The 22,500-nt window shown below is 37.9% G+C and overlaps 1 protein-coding gene and 1 long non-coding RNA gene across 2 annotated transcripts in view; one reads left to right on the plus strand and one right to left on the minus strand.

Moving 5' to 3' along the window:
• zcchc24 (zinc finger, CCHC domain containing 24) overlaps positions 1–22,500 on the plus strand; it is a 126,572-nt gene that overhangs the window by 86,824 nt on the left and 17,248 nt on the right. The gene's annotated exons all lie outside the window — the stretch shown is intronic.
• The window catches only part of LOC133657093 (uncharacterized), a 36,210-nt gene continuing 24,386 nt past the window's right edge, over positions 10,677–22,500 (minus strand). The window contains exon 4 of the long non-coding RNA XR_009827222.1: positions 10,677–10,710. This is a non-coding gene — a long non-coding RNA (uncharacterized LOC133657093). The remainder of the gene's footprint in view (positions 10,711–22,500) is intronic.

The following is a 22,500-nucleotide window of genomic DNA, read 5'->3' on the forward strand; positions in this document are numbered from 1 at the left end:
AGGTGACGACACAGAACCACAAGGGGGCGGTATAGCTCTATGTATTTTATTATATATATATATATATATATATATATATATATATATATATATATATATATATATATATATATATATATATATATATATATATTCACTATATATATGTATATAATAACAAACAATAATCTAAATTAATGAACAATTATTAAAAATGATCCCCGGGCGCGGCCACCGCTGCTGCTCACTGCTCCCCTCACCTAGTGTGTGTGTGACAACCATTAACTAGATTTGTGTAGACTGCAATATGACGCCAGTAAACAACACCAAAACGTTAACATGTTCAATGTCCAGGGTTCAAGGTTTAGTAAAAAAGTAACGTCTTATTGTCCGTACTTTCCGGCATATTTTCTCTTTTGAGTAGAATAGCCTTGGTGTCGTTTTGTTGCGGCTGCTGCTATTTTGACTAAGTGTGAAGCGGTAGTTATACTTAATACTTTTTTGGCAATTTTTCAAATTTGACAAGATGCTGAATGTGGGGTTAGTAGTAGCTGTAAACAACAGTCATCTAAATGAAGAAACACATTCTTGAAATATGGTGATGATTGAATGAAGAACCACTGTTTTGAACTGCCTCCAGCTTCCTGGAGCACACATGGCCAGCACAGCACGCTAACTGCAACCACCGTACAGCAATTATTATAGAGGCCTTATCAGGCTCATGCTAGCAATGGCGGATGTGAACCCAACGCTCTGTATCTGACAATCTGTCTCTCGGTGAAGCGAGGCCAAAACAAATAGCGGTCGGTACACGCGAGCTCGGTTCTTGCGTTGCTGCTCTCGAGCGATGTGCTGCGAATGTTTACACTGATTGTTTCCAGATGCGAGCCAGCCATTTGGCGAGGCCGGGATTAAAGCGGATTTATCTGAGAGGAAAAACATTTGTGTTGTACTGATAATTGTTTCAAAAGTACTAATGTCAGTTTGCATGCGGTTGTAAATGTGCCGTCACTCAAACGTGCACGTCGGAGTCTTAAAACCTCTTAAAGGCCTACTGAAATGACATTTTCTTATTTAAACGGGGATAGCAGATCCATTCTATGTGTCATACTTGATCATATCGCGATATTGCCATATTTTTGATGAAAGGATTTAGTAGAGAACATCGACGATAAAGTTCGCAACTTTTGGTCGCCGATAAAAAAAAAGCCTTGCCTGTACCGGAAGTAGCGTGACGTCACAGGTTGTGGAGCTCCTCACATCTGCACATTGTTTACAATCATGGCCACCAGCAGCGAGAGCGATTCGGACCGAGAAAGCGACGATTTCCCCATTAATTTGAGTGAGGATGAAAGATTTGTGGATGAGGAAAGTGAGAGTGAAGGATTAGAGGGCAGTGGAAGCGATTCAGATAGGGAAGATGCTGTGAGAGGCGGGTGGGACCTGATATTCAGCTGGGAATGACTAAAACAGTAAATAAACACAAGACATATATATACTCTATTAGCCACAACACAACCAGGCTTATATTTAATATGCCACAAATTAATCCCGCATAACAAACACCTCCCCCCTCCCGTCCATATAACCCGCCAATACAAATCAAACACCCGCACAACACACTCAATCCCACAGCCCAAAGCACCGTTCACCTCCGTAAAGTTCATACAGCACATATATTTCCCCAAAGTTACGTACGTGACATGCATATAGCGGCACGCACGTACGGGCAAGCGATCAAATGTTTGGAAGCCGCAGCTGCGTACTCACGGTACCGCGTATCCAACTCAAAGTCCTCCTGGTAAGAGTCTCTGTTGTCCCAGTTCCCCACAGGCCAATGGTAAAGCTTGACTGTCATCGTTCGGGAATGTAAACAATGAAACACCGGCTACGACGTAGCCGCTACGTGTTTGTGTTGCTGCAGCCGGCCGCTAATACACCGCTTCCCACCTACAGCTTTCTTCTTTGCTGTCTCCATTGTTCATTAAACAAATTGCAAAAGATTCACCAACACGGATGTCCAGAATACTGTGGAATTTTGCGATGAAAACAGACGACTTAATAGCTGGCCACAATGCTGTCCCAAAATGTCCGCTACAATCCGTGACGTCACGCGCAGACGTCATCATACCGAGGCGTTTTCAGCAGGATATTTCGCGGGAAATTTAAAATTGCACTTTACTAATCTAACCCGGCCGTATTGGCATGTGTTGCAATGTTAAGATTTCATCATTGATATATAAACTATCAGACTGCGTGGTCGGTAGTAGTGGCTTTCAGTAGGCCTTTAAGGCCCAAGCTGTTTGTTTACATGCTTTTTTTTATTTCTCTTTGCTATTTGGGCTTATTGGACCCTAATTAGAATAAAAACTAAGAATCATCTTTTGATATGATGTACTTAGTCCATAAGTACACAAATGTGTACGTCATGTTTAGTGACATATTTTTACACTTTTTTCCCCCAAATTCCATTGTATGTTCTGACACCACCAGATGGCAGTATAAGTGTCCACATAAGCGGCCATAAGACCCCGCTTTGAGTGTCTAGAAAAGCGCTATATAAATCTAATACATTATTATTATTATTATTATTCACAATCATTATGAGACAAGAAGACGAAAGTTGTTTTTTTCCCCCGCCTTCTAACATGTAAATAATAATAATATTAATAGATTTTATTTGTAAAAAGCACTTTATATTGAGTATACAACCTCAAAGTGCTACAGTGTATTAAAAAATAAATAAATTAAAAGATATAAAAAATAAATACAAATAAAAACTAGAACAGCAAAATAGCTAAAACTAGTATGCATATATCTAAAAAAAATGCTTTTTTTTTTAAAAAAAGAAGGGGGTTTAAGCCTTTTCTAAAAGCATCCACAGTCTGTGGTGCCCTCAGGTGGTCAGGGAGAGCGTTCCACAGACTGGGAGCGGCGGAGCAGAAAGCCCGGTCTCCCATTGTTCGTAGCTTTGTCCTCGGAGGTTGGAGGAGGTTAGCCTGTCCGGAGCGGAGGTGTCGCGTGGAGGATTTGGGGGTGAGGTAGAGGGGGGCATTACCATGGAGGCACTGGTGGGTTAGTAGGGAGACTTTGTATTCCATCCTGAGTGGAACAGGAAGCCAGTGAAGGGATTTGAGAGTTGGTGTGATATGGTCATATTTCCACACTCTCATCAGGATCCTAGCAGCACTATTCTGTATGTATTGCAGCTTCTGTACATACAGTACATGATGTTAAATATTGTAAAATTGTACATATTACATATTGTTATGAAGGTGTCTGTTACTACATTATATATATACCTGCAGTGTCTATATTGTACATTTTACATATTGTTATGAAGGTGTCTGTTACTACATTATATATATACTTGCAGTGTGTATATTGTACATATTACATATTGTTATGAAGGTGTCTGTTACTACATTATATATATACTTGCAGTGTGTATATTGTACATATTACATATTGTTATGAAGGTGTCTGTTACTACATTATATATATACCTGCAGTGTGTATATTGTACATATTACATATTGTTATGAAGGTGTATGTTACTACATTATATATATACTTGCAGTGTGTATATTGTACATATTACATATTGTTATGAAGGTGTCTGTTACTAAAATATATATATACTTGCAGTGTGTATATTGTACATATTACATATTGTTATGAAGGTGTCTGTTACTAAAATATATATATATATACTCGCAGTGTGGATATTGTACATATTACATATTGTTATGAAGGTGTCTGTTACTACATTATATATATATACTTGCAGTGTGTATATTGTACATATTACATATTGTTATGAAGGTGTCTGTTACTACATTATATAGAGTATATACTTGCAGTGTGTATATTGTACATATTACATATTGTTATGAAGGTGTCTGTTACTACATTATATATATACTTGCAGTATGTATATTGTACATTTTACATATTGTTATGAAGGTGTCTGTTACTACATTATATATATATTCTTACAGTGTGTATATTGTACATATTACATATTCTTATGAAGGTGTCTGTTACTACATTATATATATACCTGCAGTGTTTATATTGTACATGTTACATATTGTTATGAAGGTGTCTGTTACTACATTATATATATATACCTGCAGTGTGTATATTGTACATATTACATATTGTTATGAAGGTGTCTGTTACTACATTATATATATATAGTTGCAGTGTGTATATAAAACATATTACATATTGTTATGAAGGTGTCTGTTACTAAAATATATATATACTTGCAGTGTGTATATTGTACATATTACATATTGTTATGAAGGTGTCTGTTACTACATTATATATATATAGTTGCAGTGTGTATATAAAACATATTACATATTGTTATGAAGGTGTCTGTTACTACATTATATATATACTTGCAGTGTGTATATTGTACATATTACATATTGTTATGAAGGTGTCTGTTACTACATTATATATATATAGTTGCAGTGTGTATATAAAACATATTACATATTGTTATGAAGGTGTCTGTTACTACATTATATATAGACTTGCAGTGTGTATTTAAAACATTTGGGGGTTTTGAAGTTGTTTTAGAGGACTTTGAAGGCAACAAAGGGGACTCCTATTGGCCGCATCTTTCAAGTGTTTTGTATCGTCTTTAAAATCCTCAAAATAATAATTGTGAACGATAGGCAACATTTTTTTAAAAGTGCAGTTGCCCCATTAAAAAGCCATTATTGTACACTACGGTAGGAAGGGGATTCATATAGCTCAATTCGTCACGGTTTACCTGACACATAAAACGTGACTAATCGAGGGCGGGGAGGTGCGCTATCCACTTAAGCCACTAGAGGGCATTGATGAATGTCTTGAAGTGTGATTTGTGGCGATTTGAACTTTTGACCGCAGCATCGGTTGCTATGTAGATTGGCGCTTTCCATCATTTTCAGCAGACTGCATTGCAAAATGATTAACACCCCGCCTTCCTCTCACAGGGGATCCACCCAGGAGTGGGGCCAATACCAATCCCTTCCCTACTCTAAATAGGTCACCTCGTTAAAATGTTGCTTTTATTCACCATTTTCACAGATTAGGCGCTATAATTCACGACTTTTCCAGCTTCCTTTGAACGCCTCATTCAGCGCGGGGCATTGTTTGCATCAACAAGGAGCCATTGTGGGGTCAGATTGATCACATTTACCAGCACACCTGTTCCTGACCCGTCACTTTCGCCCACTTTTCTTTTTGCGGGCATTAGAAAGCGACAGCTGCAGAGCTTGGAAAAAGATGCACAGTGGCTGTATTTAGTATTTAGAGCTCGCAGTACATGACGGGAGTGATAAACAGTCCCCCCCCACCCCCCATAATGCACCTGGCTGAGGTTCTGGCCCAGGGCTAAGGGGATGTTAAGTCCAGCAGCGGAAACAGCAGATTTAAAAAAAAAGAAAAAAAAGTGTGTTCCGTGTGCAGAGAGACACAGCTGAGGTGGTCACAGGGTCATTTCTATGTGAGCACCGGCCATCTGCGTGGCCTCACTTGGCCCTGAGCTCTGACTGACAGGATGATGACCGCATCCTTGCCTTCTGCGTTCTTGTTGCTGCAGGGATGCCAACAAAGCAAGGACAGAAAGCTTTTACATACACTGTAAAAAAAAAAAAAAACTGTAAAAAAAACGGTCATCTACTGGAAGCTACGGCTGCCAAACGAAAACCATAAAATGAAAGTAAAACATTGTAAACCAAATAATGATCAAAAACATTATATTTACAGAAATGTTCATGAAACGTTTTGCGGAAAAATAACGTAATTTTACAGATTTTTACTAAATTATTTAGATCAACCACCTTTAAAGGCCTACTGAAAGCCACTAGTACCGACCACGCAGTCTGATAGTTTATATATCAATGATGAAATCTTAACATTGCAACACATGCCAATACGGCCGGGTTAACTTATAAAGTGACATTTAAAACTTCCCGGGAAATATCCGGCTGAAACATTGCGGTATGATGACGTATGCGCGTGACGAAGTCCGAGTAACGGAAGTTATGGTACCCCGTGGAATCCTATACAAAAAGCTCTGTTTTCATTTCATAATTCCACAGTATACTGGACATCTTTTGCAATTTTTTAAATGAACAATGAAGGCTGCAAAGAAGACAGTTGTAGGTGGGATCAGTGTATTAGCAGCGGACTACAGCAACACAACCAGGAGGACTTTGTTGGAGCGCTAGCCGCGCTAGCCGCCGACCTCACCTTGACTTCCTACGTCTCCGGGCCGCCAAACGCATCGGGTGAAGTCCTTCGTCCTTCTGCCGATCGCTGGAACGCAGGTGAGCACGGGTGTTGATGAGCAAATGAGGGCTGGCTGGCGTAGGTGGAGAGCTAATGTTTTTAGCATAGCTCTGTGCAGTCCGGTTGCTAAGTTAGCTTCAATGGTGTCGTTAGCACAGCATTGTTAACCTTCGCCAGCCTGGAAAGCATTAACCGTGTATTTACATGTCCACGGTTTAATAGTATTGTTGATTTTCTATCTATCCTTCCAGTCAGGGGTTTATTTCTTTTGTTTCTATATGCAGTTAAAGCACGATGCTATCACGTTAGCTCGTAGCTAAAGCATTTCGCCGATGTATTGTCGTGGAGATAAAAGGCACTGAATGTCCATTTTGCGTTCTCGACTCTCATTTTCAAGAGGATATAGTATCCGAGGTGGTTTAAAATACAAATCCGTGATCCACAACAGAAAAAGGAGAGAGTGTGGAATCCAATGAGCCAGCTTGTACCTAAGTTACGGTCAGAGCGAAAAAAGATACGTCCATCACTGCCTCTCAAGTCCTTCACTGTAACGTTCCTCATCTACGAATCTTTCATCCTGGCTCAAATTAATGGGGTAATCATCACTTTCTCGGTCCGAATCTCTCTCGCTCCATTGTAAACAACGGGGAATTGTGAGGAATACTAGCTCCTGTGACGTCACGCTACTTCCGCTACAGGCAAGGCTTTTTTTTATCAGCGAGCAAAAGTTGCGAACTTTATCGTCGTTGTTCTATACTAAATCCTTTCAGCAAAAATATGGCAATATCGCGAAACGATCAAGTATGACACATAGAATGGATCTGCTATTCCCGTTTAAATTAAAAAAATCATTTCAGTAGGCCTTTAATAAAGTGACGATGCAAACAGTTCTGCAGAAAAATACCTTTATTCTACAGAGTTTTTCCAAATGATTACGATCAAACACCTTTAATGAAGTGACAGTGCTGGCAGTTCCACAGAAAAATACCTTTATTTGACAAATTTTTTCTGAATTGTTAAGATCAACCACCTTTAATAAAGTGACGATGCAAACAGTTCAGCAGAAAAATACCTTTATTCTACAGCATGGGTGTCAAACTCTGGCCCGTGGGCCAAATTTTACAGCTTGTCCCTCATAATTTTGACAAAACATAATCATAAATGACACTGCATATGTCAGCAGACTAATTAGGAGCCTTTGTTTGTTTACTTACTACTAAAAGACAAGTTGTCTTATATGTTCACTATTTTATTTAACCTCCTAAGGCCCAAGCTGTTTGTTTACATGCTTTTTTTTATTTCTCTTTGCTATTTGGGCTTATTGGACCCTAACTAGAATAACAACTAAGAATCATCTTTTGATATGATGTACTTAGTCCATAAGTACACATACGTGTACTTCATGTGTAGTGACATGCTAATTCTTATTTTTACACCTTTTTTCCCCCAAATTCCATTGTATGTTATACTCTTCTGACACCACCAGATGGCAGTATAAGTGTCCACATAAGTGGCCATAAGACCCCAATTCAGTAGTGTACACAATTTTGGAAATAAGAGCTAAAAGGTGCTGTCCACGCATGTGGCCACTAAGCCTTTGGAGCAGTGGTTCTTAACCTTGTTGGAGGTATCGAACCCCACCAGTTTCATGTGCGCATTCACCGAACCCTTCTTTAGTGACAAATAAAATGTTTTTTTCAAATTCAAGACAAAGTTTTATGTTTTTGGTAACACTTTAGTATGGGGAACATATTCTAAGTAACAAAGACTTAATTTAGAGTTATTTGGTTAGGGTTGGGGTTATTTGGTTAGGGCCAGGGTTAGAGGGTTAGGGTTATAATAAGCCCATGCCGAATAAGGCATTAATAAATACTTAATAATGACTAGTTAAGAGCCAATATGTTACTAATTTGCATGTTAATAAGCAACTAATTAATGGTGAATATGTTCCCCATACTAAAGTGTTACCATGTTTTATTACTGGTGCACAAAATGAAGCGTGCATGAACATCACCTTTTTTAAAGAACAAAACCAACACAGTGCATAAACTCACAACAAATTACACACCTGCAAATCAGTCAAATGTAATACGCCGATAGGGAGAAGTTTGTATTTACACGATGAGTCGGGTGTGTCTCGACCTCCGCCGAACCCCTAAGGTTCGATCGAACCCAGGTTAAGAACCACTGCTTTAGAGGTTTTAAGGACAAAATTGTTCTTGGATTGCAATAATAAACATATGTTTAATGTACTCTAACATTTTTAGTTAAACTAAAGCCAATAATGCTTTTTTTGTGGTCCCCTTTATTTAGAAAAGTATCGAAATACATTTTTTGTTCCGGTACCAAAATATTGGTATGGTGACAACTAGGGATGTCCGATAATGGCTTTTTGCCGAATATTTCGATATTGTCCAACTCTTTAATTACCGATACCGATATCAACCGATACATACAGTCGTGGAATTAACACATTATTATGCCTCATTTGGACAACCAGGTATGGTGAAGATAAGGTACTTTTAAAAAAAAAATAAAATAAAATAAGATGAATAAATTAAAAACATTTTCTTGAATAAAAAAGAAAGTAAAACAATATAAAAACAGTTACATAGAAACTAGTAATGAATGAAAATGAGTAAAATTAACTGTTAAAGGTTAGTACTATTAGTGGACCAGCAGCACGCACAATCATGTGTGCTTACGGACTGTATCCCTTGCAGACTGTATTGATATATATTGATATATAATGTAGGAACCAGAATATTAATAACAGAAAGAAATGGGGGAGGGAGGTTTTTTGGGTTGGTGCACTAATTGTAAGTGTATCTTGTGTTTTTTATGTTGATTTAATAAAAAAATAAAAATAAAAAAAAATAAAAAAACCTGATACAGATAATAAAAAAAACGATACCGATAATTTCCGATATTACATTTTAACGCATTTATCGGCCGATAATATCGGCAGGCCGATAATATCGGCAGGCCGATAATATCGGCAGGCCGATAATGGCTTTTTGCCGATATTCCGATATTGTCCAACTCTTTAATTACCGATACCGATATCAAACGATACCGATATCAACCGATACTGATATATACAGTAGTGGAATTAACACATTATTATGCCTAATTTGGACAACCAGGTATGGTGAAGATAAGGTCCTTTTTTAAAATATTAATAAATTAAAATAGGATAAATAAATTAAAAACATTTTCTTGAATAAAAAAGAAAGTAAAACAATATAAAAACAGTTACATAGAAACTAGTAATGAATGAAAGTGAGTAAAATTAACTGTTAAAGGTTAGTACTATTAGTGGACCAGCAGCACGCACAATCATGTGTGCTTACGGACTGTATCCCTTGCAGACTGTATTGATATATATTGATATATAATGTAGGAAGCAGAATATTAATAACAGAAAGAAACAACCCTTTTGTGTGAATGAGTGTAAATGGGGGAGGGAGGTTTTTTGGGTTGGTGCACTAATTGTAAGTGTATCTTGTGTTTTTTATGTTGATTTAATAAAAAATTTTTTAAAAAAAACAAAAACAAACGATACCGATAATAAAAAAAACAATACCGATAATTTCCAATATTACATTTTAAATAGAGATGTTCGATAATATCGGTCTGCCGATATTATCGGCCGATAAATGCGTTAAAATGTAATATCGGAAATTATCGGTATCGTTTTTTTTATTATCAGTATCGTTTTTTTAAAATTTAATTTGTTTTATTTTTTTATTTATTAAATCCACATAAAAAACACAAGATACACTTACAATTAGTGCACCAACCCAAAAAACCTCCCTCCCCCGTTTACACTCATTCACACAAAAGGGTTGTTTCTTTCTGTTATTAATATTCTGCTTCCTACATTATACATCAATATATATCAATACAGTCTGCAAGGGATACAGTCCGTAAGCACACATGATTGTGCGTGCTGCTGCTCCACTAATAGTACTAACCTTTAACAGTTAATTTTACTAATTTTCATTCATTACTAGTTTCTATGTAACTGTTTTTATATTGTTTTACTTTCTTTTTTATTCAAGAAAATGTTTTTAATTTATTTATCTTATTTTATTTTATTAATTTTTTTTTAAAGTACCTTATCTTCACCATACCTGGTTGTCCAAATTAGGCATAATAATGTGTTAATTCCACGACTGTATATATCGGTTGATATCGGTATCGGTAATTAAAGAGTTGGACAATATCGGCATATCGGATATCGGCAAAAAGCCATTATCGGACATCCCTAATTTTAAAGCATTTATCGGCCGATAATGTGGACATCTCTAGTGACAACCCTACCATTCACACAACAGGGCCAATAAACAAGCAGAATTCCTACCTCCAAAGCACTTTTCCCTACTGGGAAGGCAACAAAACGTCCCATCCTCGCAGGTGTCTTGAACGCGTCACCTGAGAAAACAAAATGACACTTGATGAACAATTGTTCCGAATACCGTTCTCTGCACATTTGTCATCGGACTTCCTTAAAATGTGGCCAAGCCCAAAAAGAGGACTTAATCCTTCTGCCGGTATAATTGCACCCCGACACGTCTGTGTTGTGGTCTGACAAACAACCTCAGGCGTCAACACTTTGCAGCGTCTTTCTCTCTCTTGAGCGCTGAATGGGATGTTTTTGTTGTGACTCACTGACCTGTCTGGGTCTTGGCGATGCGAGTATAACTCTTCTTGGCCGCGGCTGGAACGCTGCCAGGGAATGTCGTAAAGAGCCTGGAGTTTGTGTACTTTTTGGAGGAGGAGATCCAGCCAAGACCCAGCTCCGCTTTGTTGACATTTGCAAAAGGTTTACATTGGGAAATCCATATAAATGTACAAGAATGTCAAATGTGTTTTCCCCTCTGCGGGGATGAGCGGTATTGGCACGTCTGGCGTCCCGTCTAGGCGGCGCATTCAAACAGGGTGGAAGGGAGCTCATTATGAACACTGAATGAAGTGCTAGGAGTAAGTCTGAGGGGGCAAGAACCTTCAGAATAATTAAATTAAAATATTAAATCAACATAAAAAACACAAGATACACTTACAATTAGTGCACCAACCCAAAAAAACTCCCTCCCCCATTTACACAAAAGGGTTGTTTCTTTCTGTTATTAATATTCTGGTTCCTACATTATATATCAATATATATCAATACAGTCTGCAAGGGATACAGTCCGTAAGCACACATGATTGTGCGTGCTGCTGCTCCACTAATAGTACTAACCTTTAACAGTTAATTTTACTCATTTTCATTCATTACTAGTTTCTATGTAACTGTTTTTATATTGTTTTACTTTGTTTTTTATTCAAGAAAATGTTTTTAATTTATTTATCTTATTTTACAAATTTTTAAAAAAAGTACCTTATCTTCACCATACCTGGTTGTCCAAATGAGGCATAATAACGTGTTAATTCCACGACTGCATATATCGGTTGATATCGGTATCGGTTTATATCGGTATCGGTAATTAAAGAGTTGGACAATAACGGAATATCGGATATCGGCAAAAAGCCATTATCGGACATCCCTAATATACATACATATATACATCTAAATATATATATACACATATACATATACTGTATATATATATATATATATTTAATGTAAAATATATGATAAAATATAGGTAAAAATTTAAATATAAATATTACATTAATAAGGTAATAAAAAACACAATTGAGAGAATAATTGTAGCAATAATAATGATTAAGACAGAAAACACAATAAAATAATAAAAAAACAGATGAATAGCCTAATTAAAAGGGTGTGTATTTAGCCTTTTAAAATAAAGTTCCACAGGTGGGGGCCATAGTGGCTAAATGCCGCCTCACCGACACGCAGACAGCAGCTTTATTTGTCCATTCTTAACATATACAAGACACATAAGAACTGAAATTACATTTTCGGCACAATCCCGCTAAGAGCAAACATACGTTACAGGGGGACACGACGGGACCGCCAACGGATCAGCCACTTACAGCGCTCCTTAAAAAGGTGGGAAAAAGGTGACATTGGGAAAGGGGGAAGGGTAAAAAAAATATCAGTCTGAGGCTGGACCCTTCGGGAGTGGTCCAGACTGAGTCCGAGGAAAAAAGCTCACATAGCGTGGCACACATAAACATGGTACATGTAATCACAACAACTCGCAACAGAGGAGGGGGGAGTTGGGACCCTGGAGGACGGCTGCCGCTATAAAGCGCTACTCAGCCCCCACAACCCCGGAGGAATCAAGCAGTGGTGAAGGCGTTGATTTGGGGAGGGGCGTGTGCGTGCATGTATGCCCAATTAACTTGGGTGAGATGTTGAAATGTCTTTGTGGACTGAGGCCCATCTCTAAAGTTCCACCTAGGTGCTTTTTGAAAAAAAAGGAAGGTCAAAAGCGTCCATCTTTGAGGAGTCCTCGGGGGACACCGTGGGTCTTAGTTCTGGTATTTGCTAAAGATAAAAGGACCTCAGGATCCGCGAGAATTTATACGGTTAAAAACAGGTCAGATAGATAAGAAGACCCAAGGTCATTAAGACATTTAAAAACTAATAATTGAACTTTAAAATCGACCTTGGGGCAGACGGGGAGCCAATGCAGCGACTTTAAAACTGGTGTAATGTGCTCCCGCTCTCTGGTCCTCGTCAGCTGAGTTTTGTAATAATTGTAGACTTCTGGTATTCTTTTTAGGAAGACCAGAGAGCAAGGCATTACAATAGTCTATAGCAGTGGTCCCCAACCACCGTGGACCGATTGGTACCGGGCCGCGGCCCGGTACCGGTCCGTGGACCGATTGGTACCGGGCCGCGGCCGCACAAGAAATTTAAAATTTAATTTAAAATTTAAATGACGAATGGGACGAATTTTCAAGCATTGAAATTGCAAGTACAAAAAGGTTGGGGACCACTGGTCTATAGGACAGGAAGTAAACGCATGCATTAGCACCTTTGTGTTGGCCTGAGAGAGAAACAGGCGAACTCTGGCCAAGTTCTTAAAATGAAAAAAAATTAAAATATTTTTAATATGTGGGAGTCAAAAATCACACCCAGATTTTTTATAGACTGTGTTGGTTTAAAATCTTGTCATTTTGGTAAAAGTAGTTCCCTCTGGTCTTCAGGACCTTATAACTAAAACCTCTGTTTGGTCCCAGTTGAAATTATTTGACGTCCTTTGCAGCATGAACAGTTTTATACTCTTCTGGAAAGACATTCTACTCGATTTTGGAGGGTGTCCATTGGAATTTTTGGCCGTTCATCCTTCGGAGTCAAGTTCCTACGTACTAAAACGCATTCAACCGAGTCTTTACAGACTTTGATTTGTGCACTGGGTTTGGAACAACGAGCGTAGAAATGTGAGACGTATATTTTGGATCTAGACCTGGCACTTGGGTGATGATATAACATCGCTATTTCCCAAGACTTTGGGTTACATCATGGTTGTTGATAAAAACAAAAATTACACATACAAAACACAACGGGTATTGCATAATGATGTTGCATCATACCCAGTTGCTCTGTCATTTCTACTCCTGGCAGCCCGATATTTCATGCATGCTGGTAGAATAGAACGATGCTTCAAAATAAAAGAGATCAACAGCAGAGTGAATTCCTACATGTATCGCAATATAAGTTGTTTTCCAGGAAAACTGTTCATCTTTCCCCTTCCTCATCCTTGACACCTCAAATTAGATCAGACATTTTTCTTCCTGCTTTTTTGTTAATAGCAGTTCAAGCCTGTTTCATTTCAGCTGGTTGTCAACTAATATCACTAAATTATACTCCAGGCATCACCAGCACATAGAAATATGATCATGAACACGATAATAACATGATCATAAACACGATAAAAACATGATCATAAAAGCCATAAAAACATGATCATTAAAACGATAAAAACATGTCCATAAACATGATAAAAGATGACAAAACGATAAAACATGTTCATAAACACGACAAAAACACAAACACGATTAAAAAATGATCATAAACACGATAAAACAGAATCGTTAAAACGATAAAAACATGTTAATTAACACGATAAACAATGATCCATAAACACGATAAAAACATGTTCATAAACACGATACAAACACAATCATAAATACGATAAAAATATGATTATAAACACGATATAAGATGACCATAAACGGGATAAAATCATAATCATTAAAACGATAAAAAAATGGACATAAAGACAAAAAAACATGATTAAAACGATAAAAACAAGTCCATAAACACGATCAAAAGTTATAAAACGATAAAAACATGTTCAAAACATATAAACACGATAAAAACAATCATAAATACGATAAAAACAGGATCATAAACACGATAAAACATGTTCATAAAAGCGATAAAAAAAGATAATTAAAACGATAAAAACATGTCCATAAACACGATAAGATGATAAAACGATAAAACATGTTCATAAACACGTCAAAAACACAAACACGATTAAAAAATGATCATAAACACGATAAAACAGGATCGTTAAAACGATAAAAACATGATCATTAACGCGATAAACAATGATCCATAAACACGATAAAAACGTGTTCATAAACACGATACAAACATAATCATAAACACGATAAAAACATGTTCATAAACATGATACAAACATAATCATAAATACGATAAAAACATGATCATGAACACAATAAAAACAATCATAAATATGATAAAAATATGATTATAAACACGATATAAGATGACCATAAACGAGATGAAATCATGATCATTAAAACGATAAAAACATTGTCAAAAAGACGAAAAAAACATAATTAAAACGATAAAAACAAGTCCATAAACACTATCAAAAATAATATGTTTGGGGGCGGGGGGCGTGGTTATTTACAGCTAGAATTCACCAACTCGAGTATTTCATATATATTTCATATATATATATATATATATATATATATATATATACATATATATATATATATATATATATATATATATATATATATATATATATATATATATATATATATATATATATATATATATACATATATATATATATATATATATATATATATATATATATTATATATATATATATATATATATATATATATATATATATATATATGTATGAAATACTTGACTTTCAGTGAATTCTATATATATATATATATATATATATATATATATATATATATATATATATATATATATATATATATATATATATATATGTGTATATATTTATTTTCATTTACATATAAATAAAAAATACTTGCCAACCTTGAGACCTCCAATATCGGGAGGTGGGGGATAGGGGGGGGGGGGGGGGGGGGGGGGGGGGCGTGGTTATTTACAGCTAGAATTCACCAACTCGAGTATTTCATATATATTTCATATATATATATATATATATATATATATATATATATATATATATATATATATATATATATATATATATATATATATATATATATATACATGTATATATGTATATATATATATATATGTATATATATATATGTATATGTATGAAATACTTGACTTTCAGTGAATTCTAGCTATATATATATATATTTATTTATTTTCATTTACATATAAATAAAAAATACTTGCCAACCTTGAGACCTCCAATATCGGGAGGTGGGGGATAAGGGGGGGGGTTATTTACAGCTAGAATTCACCAACTCGAGTATTTCATATATATTTCATATATATATATATATATATATATATATATATATATATATATATATATATATATATATATATATATATATATATATATATATATATATATATATATATATATATATATATGTATGAAATACTTGACTTTCAGTGAATTCTAGCTATATATATATATATATATATATATATATATATATATATATATATATATATATATATTTATTTATTTTATTTACATATAAATACAAAATACTTGAATTTCAGTGTTCCGGTGGCTATCCATTAGATGGCAGTATTGTCCTGTTTAACTTCTCCGTTCATGATGAGTATATCATTTCGGCGATGGAGAAGTCTGTTCTACAAAATGTACAGGCAACATACACCTTCCCCTTCGAACTGTCCTGGATGAACTGAAATTCTTGTTTCCATTCGTTTTGTAACTTGCAAGCGTATTTCTTCATCTTGCTCGTCGACGGCGTCGCCATGTCTGTAATTTCCTCGTTCTTCTGCTTCGTCTCCTTGTTGTGTGCGCAGTTGTGCACTCTACTCTCTAAAAGCCCTAGATGTTATGACGTCATTGGGCAGGCAAGCTGTTTATATTGTGGGAAAGCGGACGTGAGAACAGGCTGTCCCCACTCAGTCTCAGGTCCGCATTGAGCTGGAGGGGGCGTGGCCTCCAGCTCCGGCTGAATACCGGGAGTTTGTCGGGAGAAAATCTCTGCCGGGAGGTTGTCGGGAGAGGCGCTGAATACCGGGATTCTCCCGCTAAAAACGGGAGGGTTGGCAAGTATGACGGAATATGTACTGTACTGTGCAATCGACTAATACAAATTTCAATCAATCAATCAATAGCATGTCTTCCGAAGCATGTTGAACACGACCCGTAGGGGGCGCCACTACAACCACTCCCTACTAAAGGTTCTGTAAAGCCTCAGCCTTGTTCCCTCACACCGAGCCGATCTGACCTCTTCTTAAGAACTTAGTCAGCAGTTTCTTTCTGTATTTACCCTCCACGTTCCTGCCAACTCCCCGAGCCTAAATCAACCGTAGGTAAGCTGTCCTCTCTAATATATGGAGAAAGCGAGAACGTCCATATTGGCGTTGACCTTAGCGGTGTAGATCTGGGCTATGGGAATGTTTGCTTTGGGTGAGACATGGACGGGCCGGGTCTAATACTGAACGGAGACAAACAGACGATCCTGAAGGATTAAGGGTTTAGGTTTGAAGGTACGTGAGAGGGAGTGTCGAGTCTGGGGTCCGTCCACTTGTCATTACTCTTTTCCGGGAATGTGTGGGAAGTGGGCTCGGCCTGACCTTAAAAAGCCGGACTTCTGGGGGGAAAAGGTATCGGGTGCCTGCGTGACTTGAAGTCAATGACACGGTATATGTGTTATTTGTCATCTGTAGTCCAGACGGGAACTTCTTTACCTGCAAATGCTTCGAATTCCTGACGCCACTGTTTTTTACCCCCCGAAGTCGCATTCCTACGCATACTAATGAGGCTCATGCACTGGAGTTGTGGTCGCCCCCCCTCCCCCGCCTCATATATTAATTAAAAGCAGAGCCTTGATTTTTTGGGGGGGGGTTTTCTTCTCCTGTTCGACCCCCATGGAGGCCATCTGCTTTGGATTTAGTTTCCTCCTTCATGTCCTCTCAGTTGGCTCGGATGACCGTGGACACAAATCGGACATACCGTATTTTCTGCATCAAAAGGCGCACCGGATTATAAGGCGCATTAAAGGAGTCATATTATGATTTTTTTCTAAATATAAAACAATTCCTTGTGGTCTACATCAGTGTTTTTCAACCACTGTGCCACAGTCTGGTGTGCCGTGGGAGATTGTCTAATTTCACCTATTTGGGTTAAAAACATTTTTTGCAAACCAGTAATTATAGTCTGCAAATGATGTGTTGTTGTTGAGTGTCGGTGCTGTCTAGAGCTCGGCAGAGTAACCGTGTAATACTCTTCCATGTCAGTAGGCGGCAGCCGGTAGCTAATTGCTTTGTAGATGTCGGAAACAGCGTGAAGGTAAACTTGTGTCTAATGCTTAAACCAAAAATAAACAAAAAGGTGAGTGCCCCTAAGAAAAGGCATGGAAACTCAGGGAAGGCTATGCAGAACGAAACTAAGACTGAACTGGCTACAAAGTAAACAAAAACAGAATGCTGGACGACAGCAAAGACTTACTGCGGAGCAAAGACGGCGTCCACAATGTACATCCGAACATGACATGACAATCAACAATGTCCGCACAAAGAAAGATAAAAACAGGCCTGTCCCTAACCAATCTGGCGCCCTAGGCAAGATTTTAGGTGCCCCCCCCCATCGGCAGTGAAGTGTATATACTCACAAGAAACCGAATAGCTTTGTCTTTGACATTTTTTTTTACTTAAAGAAAGCAAATTAACATATTATATGAGAATGTTATGTTATGATTATCTTTAACCAAATCACAGCAGTGCTCAAATTAAAAAACAGCATTCCCTCTCATGTGATATTGCTTAATTAACATTAATGATGTGCACTTTAACAACTAGGCTTACAATTATACCTAATATATAAAGGGGTGGAAAAGTGACTATTACCTGCAAGGCAAACATTAGCTAACCAGAAGGCAATAACAATGTAAACAAAAAACACCTGCTTAAAAGATCTAATACAAATGTCCCTGAGGAATGTAAGGTGGGAGTACTGTAATTACCTAACGTTACATTATTATTTTCCATAACAATTTAGCCCCCTCCACAATATTAACCCGACATTAAAACAGAACTAGCTATTTATTGATTAGCAATTGACGAATCATGTAACATTAGCTTAATGCTAAAAAGCCAGGTTACTATCACATTCTGTAACAGACAAATAATTTCATGTAGGCTAACGTTACCTCTCTGCTACCTCTGTCTTTTTCTCGTTTCTCCTCCTCTTCTTTTGTCTTTTTTCTTCCCTGAGCACCTGACAGTTTTGGCCGTTTTGACATCTTGTGTTGATTTTTTTAATGTGGTAAGAGTCATGATACGGGAAGAGAGGGGGCGCACCGTGCGGGGGGATGGGGGCGGCGTAATGTTGTAAAAAATAATATTTCTATTAAATAGGCTTTACTTTACATTTTAATTAACGTGGGATTATTTTTTGTATTTAGAAAAAATAGTACCAACTTTTTTCTTCTTTTTTTTTTCTCCAACATTTGTGGCACTGGCGTGGCGCCCCCTGATGGACGGCGCTCTTAGCATTTGCCTATACGGCCTATGCCACGGGCCGGCCCTGGATAAAAACAACTGAAATATTCTTGATTGCTAAAACAATGTAGATGCGGGAAATATCGCTCAAAAGGAAGACATGAAACTGCTACAGGAAAATACCCAAAAAAGAGAAAAAGCCACCAAAATAGGAGCGCAAGACAAGGACTAAAACACTACACACAGCAAAACAGCAAAAAACTCCAAATAAGTCAGGATGTGTTGTGACAGGTGGTGGCAGTACACCTACTTTGAGACAAGAACTATAGTGATGCATGCTTGGTTATGCTTTAAAGGCCTACTGAAATGATTTTTTTTTTATTTAAACGGGAATAGCAGATCCATTCTATGTGTCATACTTGATCATTTCGCGATATTGCCATATTTTTGCTGAAAGGATTTAGTAGAGAAAATCGACGATAAAGTTCGCAACTTTTGCTCGCTGATAAAAAAAAGCCTTGCCTGTAGCGGAAGTAGCGTGACGTCACAGGAGCTAGTATTCCTCACAATTCCCCGTTGTTTACAATGGAGCGAGAGAGATTCGGACCGAGAAAGTGACGATTACCCCATTAATTTGAGCGAGGATGAAAGATTCGTAGATGAGGAACGTTACAGTGAAGGACTTGAGAGACAGTGCAGGACGTATCTTTTTTCGCTCTGAGCGTAACTTAGGTACAAGCTGGCTCATTGGATTCCACACTCTCCTTTTTTTTATTGTGGATCACAGATTTGTATTTTAAACCACCTCGGATACTATATCCTCTTGAAAATGAGAGTCGAGAACGCGAAATGGACATTCAGTGCCTTTTATCTCCACGACAATACATCGGCGAAATGCTTTAGCTACGAGCTAACGTGATAGCATCGTGCTTTAACTGCATATAGAAACAAAATAAATAAACCCCTGACTGGAAGGATAGATAGAAAATCAACAATACTATTAAACCGTGGACATGTAAATACACGGTTAATGCTTTCCAGGCTGGCGAAGGTTAACAATGCTGTGCTAACGACGCCATTGAAGCTAACTTAGCAACCGGACTGCACAGAGCTATGCTAAAAACATTAGCTCTCCACCTACGCCAGCCAGCCCTCATTTGCTCATCAACACCCGTGCTCACCTGCGTTCCAGCGATCGGCAGAAGGACGAAGGACTTCACCCGATGCGTTTGGCGGCCCGGAGACGTAGGAAGTCAAGGTGAAGTCGGCGGCTAGCGCGGCTAGCGCTCCAACAAAGTCCTCCTGGTTGTGTTGCTGTAGTCTGCTGCTAATACACTGATCCCACCTACAACTGTCTTCTTTGCAGCCTTCATTGTTCATTAAAAAATTGCAAAAGATGTCCAGTATACTGTGGAATTATGAAATGAAAACAGAGCTTTTTGTATAGGATTCTACGGGTACCATAACTTCCGTTACTCTGACTTCGTCACGCGCATACGTCATCATACCGCGACGTTTCAGCCGGATATTTCCCGGGAATTTTAAAATGTCACTTTATAAGTTAACCCGGCCGTATTGGCATGTGTTGCAATGTTAAGATTTCATCATTGATATATAAACTATCAGACTGCGTGGTTGGTAGTAGTGGCTTTCAGTAGGCCTTTAAAGTCATATCCAACAATTGCGACGACGACTTTTTACTGTCAACTGAGTTTCGTTTTTTAATGATTTCTGCTGGTGGTGTGCCTCCGCGTTTTTTCAACACAAAAAATGTGCCTTGGCTCAAAAAAGGTTGAAAAACACTGATCTACATAACATGTGACGGTGGTTCTTTGGTCAAAATGTTGCATAGATGATGTTTTACAGATCATCTTCAAGTCGCTTTCTGACAGTCGCTTCAGGATGCGCCGTTTTGTGGGCGGGTCTTATTGACGCGGCTCACCTTCGACGGCGTCTTCTCCTCGTCATCTTTGTTGTAGCGGTGTAGCGTGCAAGGACGGGAGTGGAAGAAGTGTCAAAACTGTTTTAATGACATTCAGACTTTACTTCCATCAATAACGGAGCAGCATCTCCTCATCCGTGGCTCACTAGTGCAACAACAACGCCGGAAATGTGTCCTTTGAAACCGCAACTCTCTAATAACTAAAGTTCCTTGGGTGAATAATGTAAACTCACTACACCGGTATGTTTTAGCGCTTTCATGGCGAGTTTACTGACAGATATAAGTAAGAACTTTACACTACTTTATAGTAGAAATGGCGACAGCGGAGGATGAATGTCACATAACAAGACGATAGAGAAAAAGAAGAAGCTTATCGACTACGATATCTACAGTGGTGGACGTGCGCAAATTTTCAGGACGTATGCAGATCCCAAATACACATCAGCAGGTACCACAAGGGAAGAAAAGTTGCTTTTGCATAATATTGCGAAACAAAACGCCAGATAATATGTCTGCTAATGGGTGCTATTTTGCGGTCCTTATACACACACCATAGTAATACTTGTATCTCTGACTACGGTCGCCGTAACGGGCCGACAATCCATCAAGCGGTGCGCCTTCAAAGTCGTACTAAAACATTTTGACGGATTTTTGAGCGCCGTGTGTAATGTTATTTATTCTCAATGGAACATTTAAAGTTTTGGTGTTGTTTACTGGCGTCATATTGCAGTCTACACGCATCTCTTATGTGCGACTGCCATCTACTGGTCACACTTATCATGACACCAAGTACCAAATAACATGGCTTCGAGGTCGGTAAGCACAACCAGAATTATTCCGTACATAAGGCGCACTGCCGATTTTTGAGAAAATGAAAGGATTGTAAGTGCGCCTTATAGTCGGAAAAATACGGTATTTTGTTGTTTATCAAACGCAGTACATAACTTTTGGGTGTGCCTTAAAAGAAAGTGTGTGTTCAAGGGTAGAGATGTCCGATAATGGCTTTTTTGCCGATATCCGATATTCCGATATTGTCCAACTCTTAATTACCGATTCCGATATCAACCGATACCGATATATACAGTCGTGGAATGAACACATTATTATGCCTAATTTTGTTGTGATGTCCCACTGGATGCATTAAACAATGTAACAAGGTTTTCCAAAATAAATCAACTCAAGTTATGAGGAGGTTGAGGTGGGCGGGGTTGGGGTAGGGGATAGCGGGGGGTGTATATTGTAGCGTCCCGGAAGAGTTAGTGCTGCAAGGGGTTCTGGGTATTTGTTCTGTTGTGTTACGGTGCGGATGTTCTCCCGAAATGTGTTTGTCATTCTTGTTTGGTGTGGGTTCACAGTGTGGCGCATATTTGTAACGGTGTTAAAGTTGTTTATACGTACACCCTCAGTGTGACCTGTATGGCTGTTGACCAAGTAT

The sequence above is a fragment of the Entelurus aequoreus genome, linkage group LG09, assembly GCF_033978785.1.
Source record: "Entelurus aequoreus isolate RoL-2023_Sb linkage group LG09, RoL_Eaeq_v1.1, whole genome shotgun sequence".
Lineage (NCBI taxonomy): Eukaryota > Metazoa > Chordata > Actinopteri > Syngnathiformes > Syngnathidae > Entelurus > Entelurus aequoreus.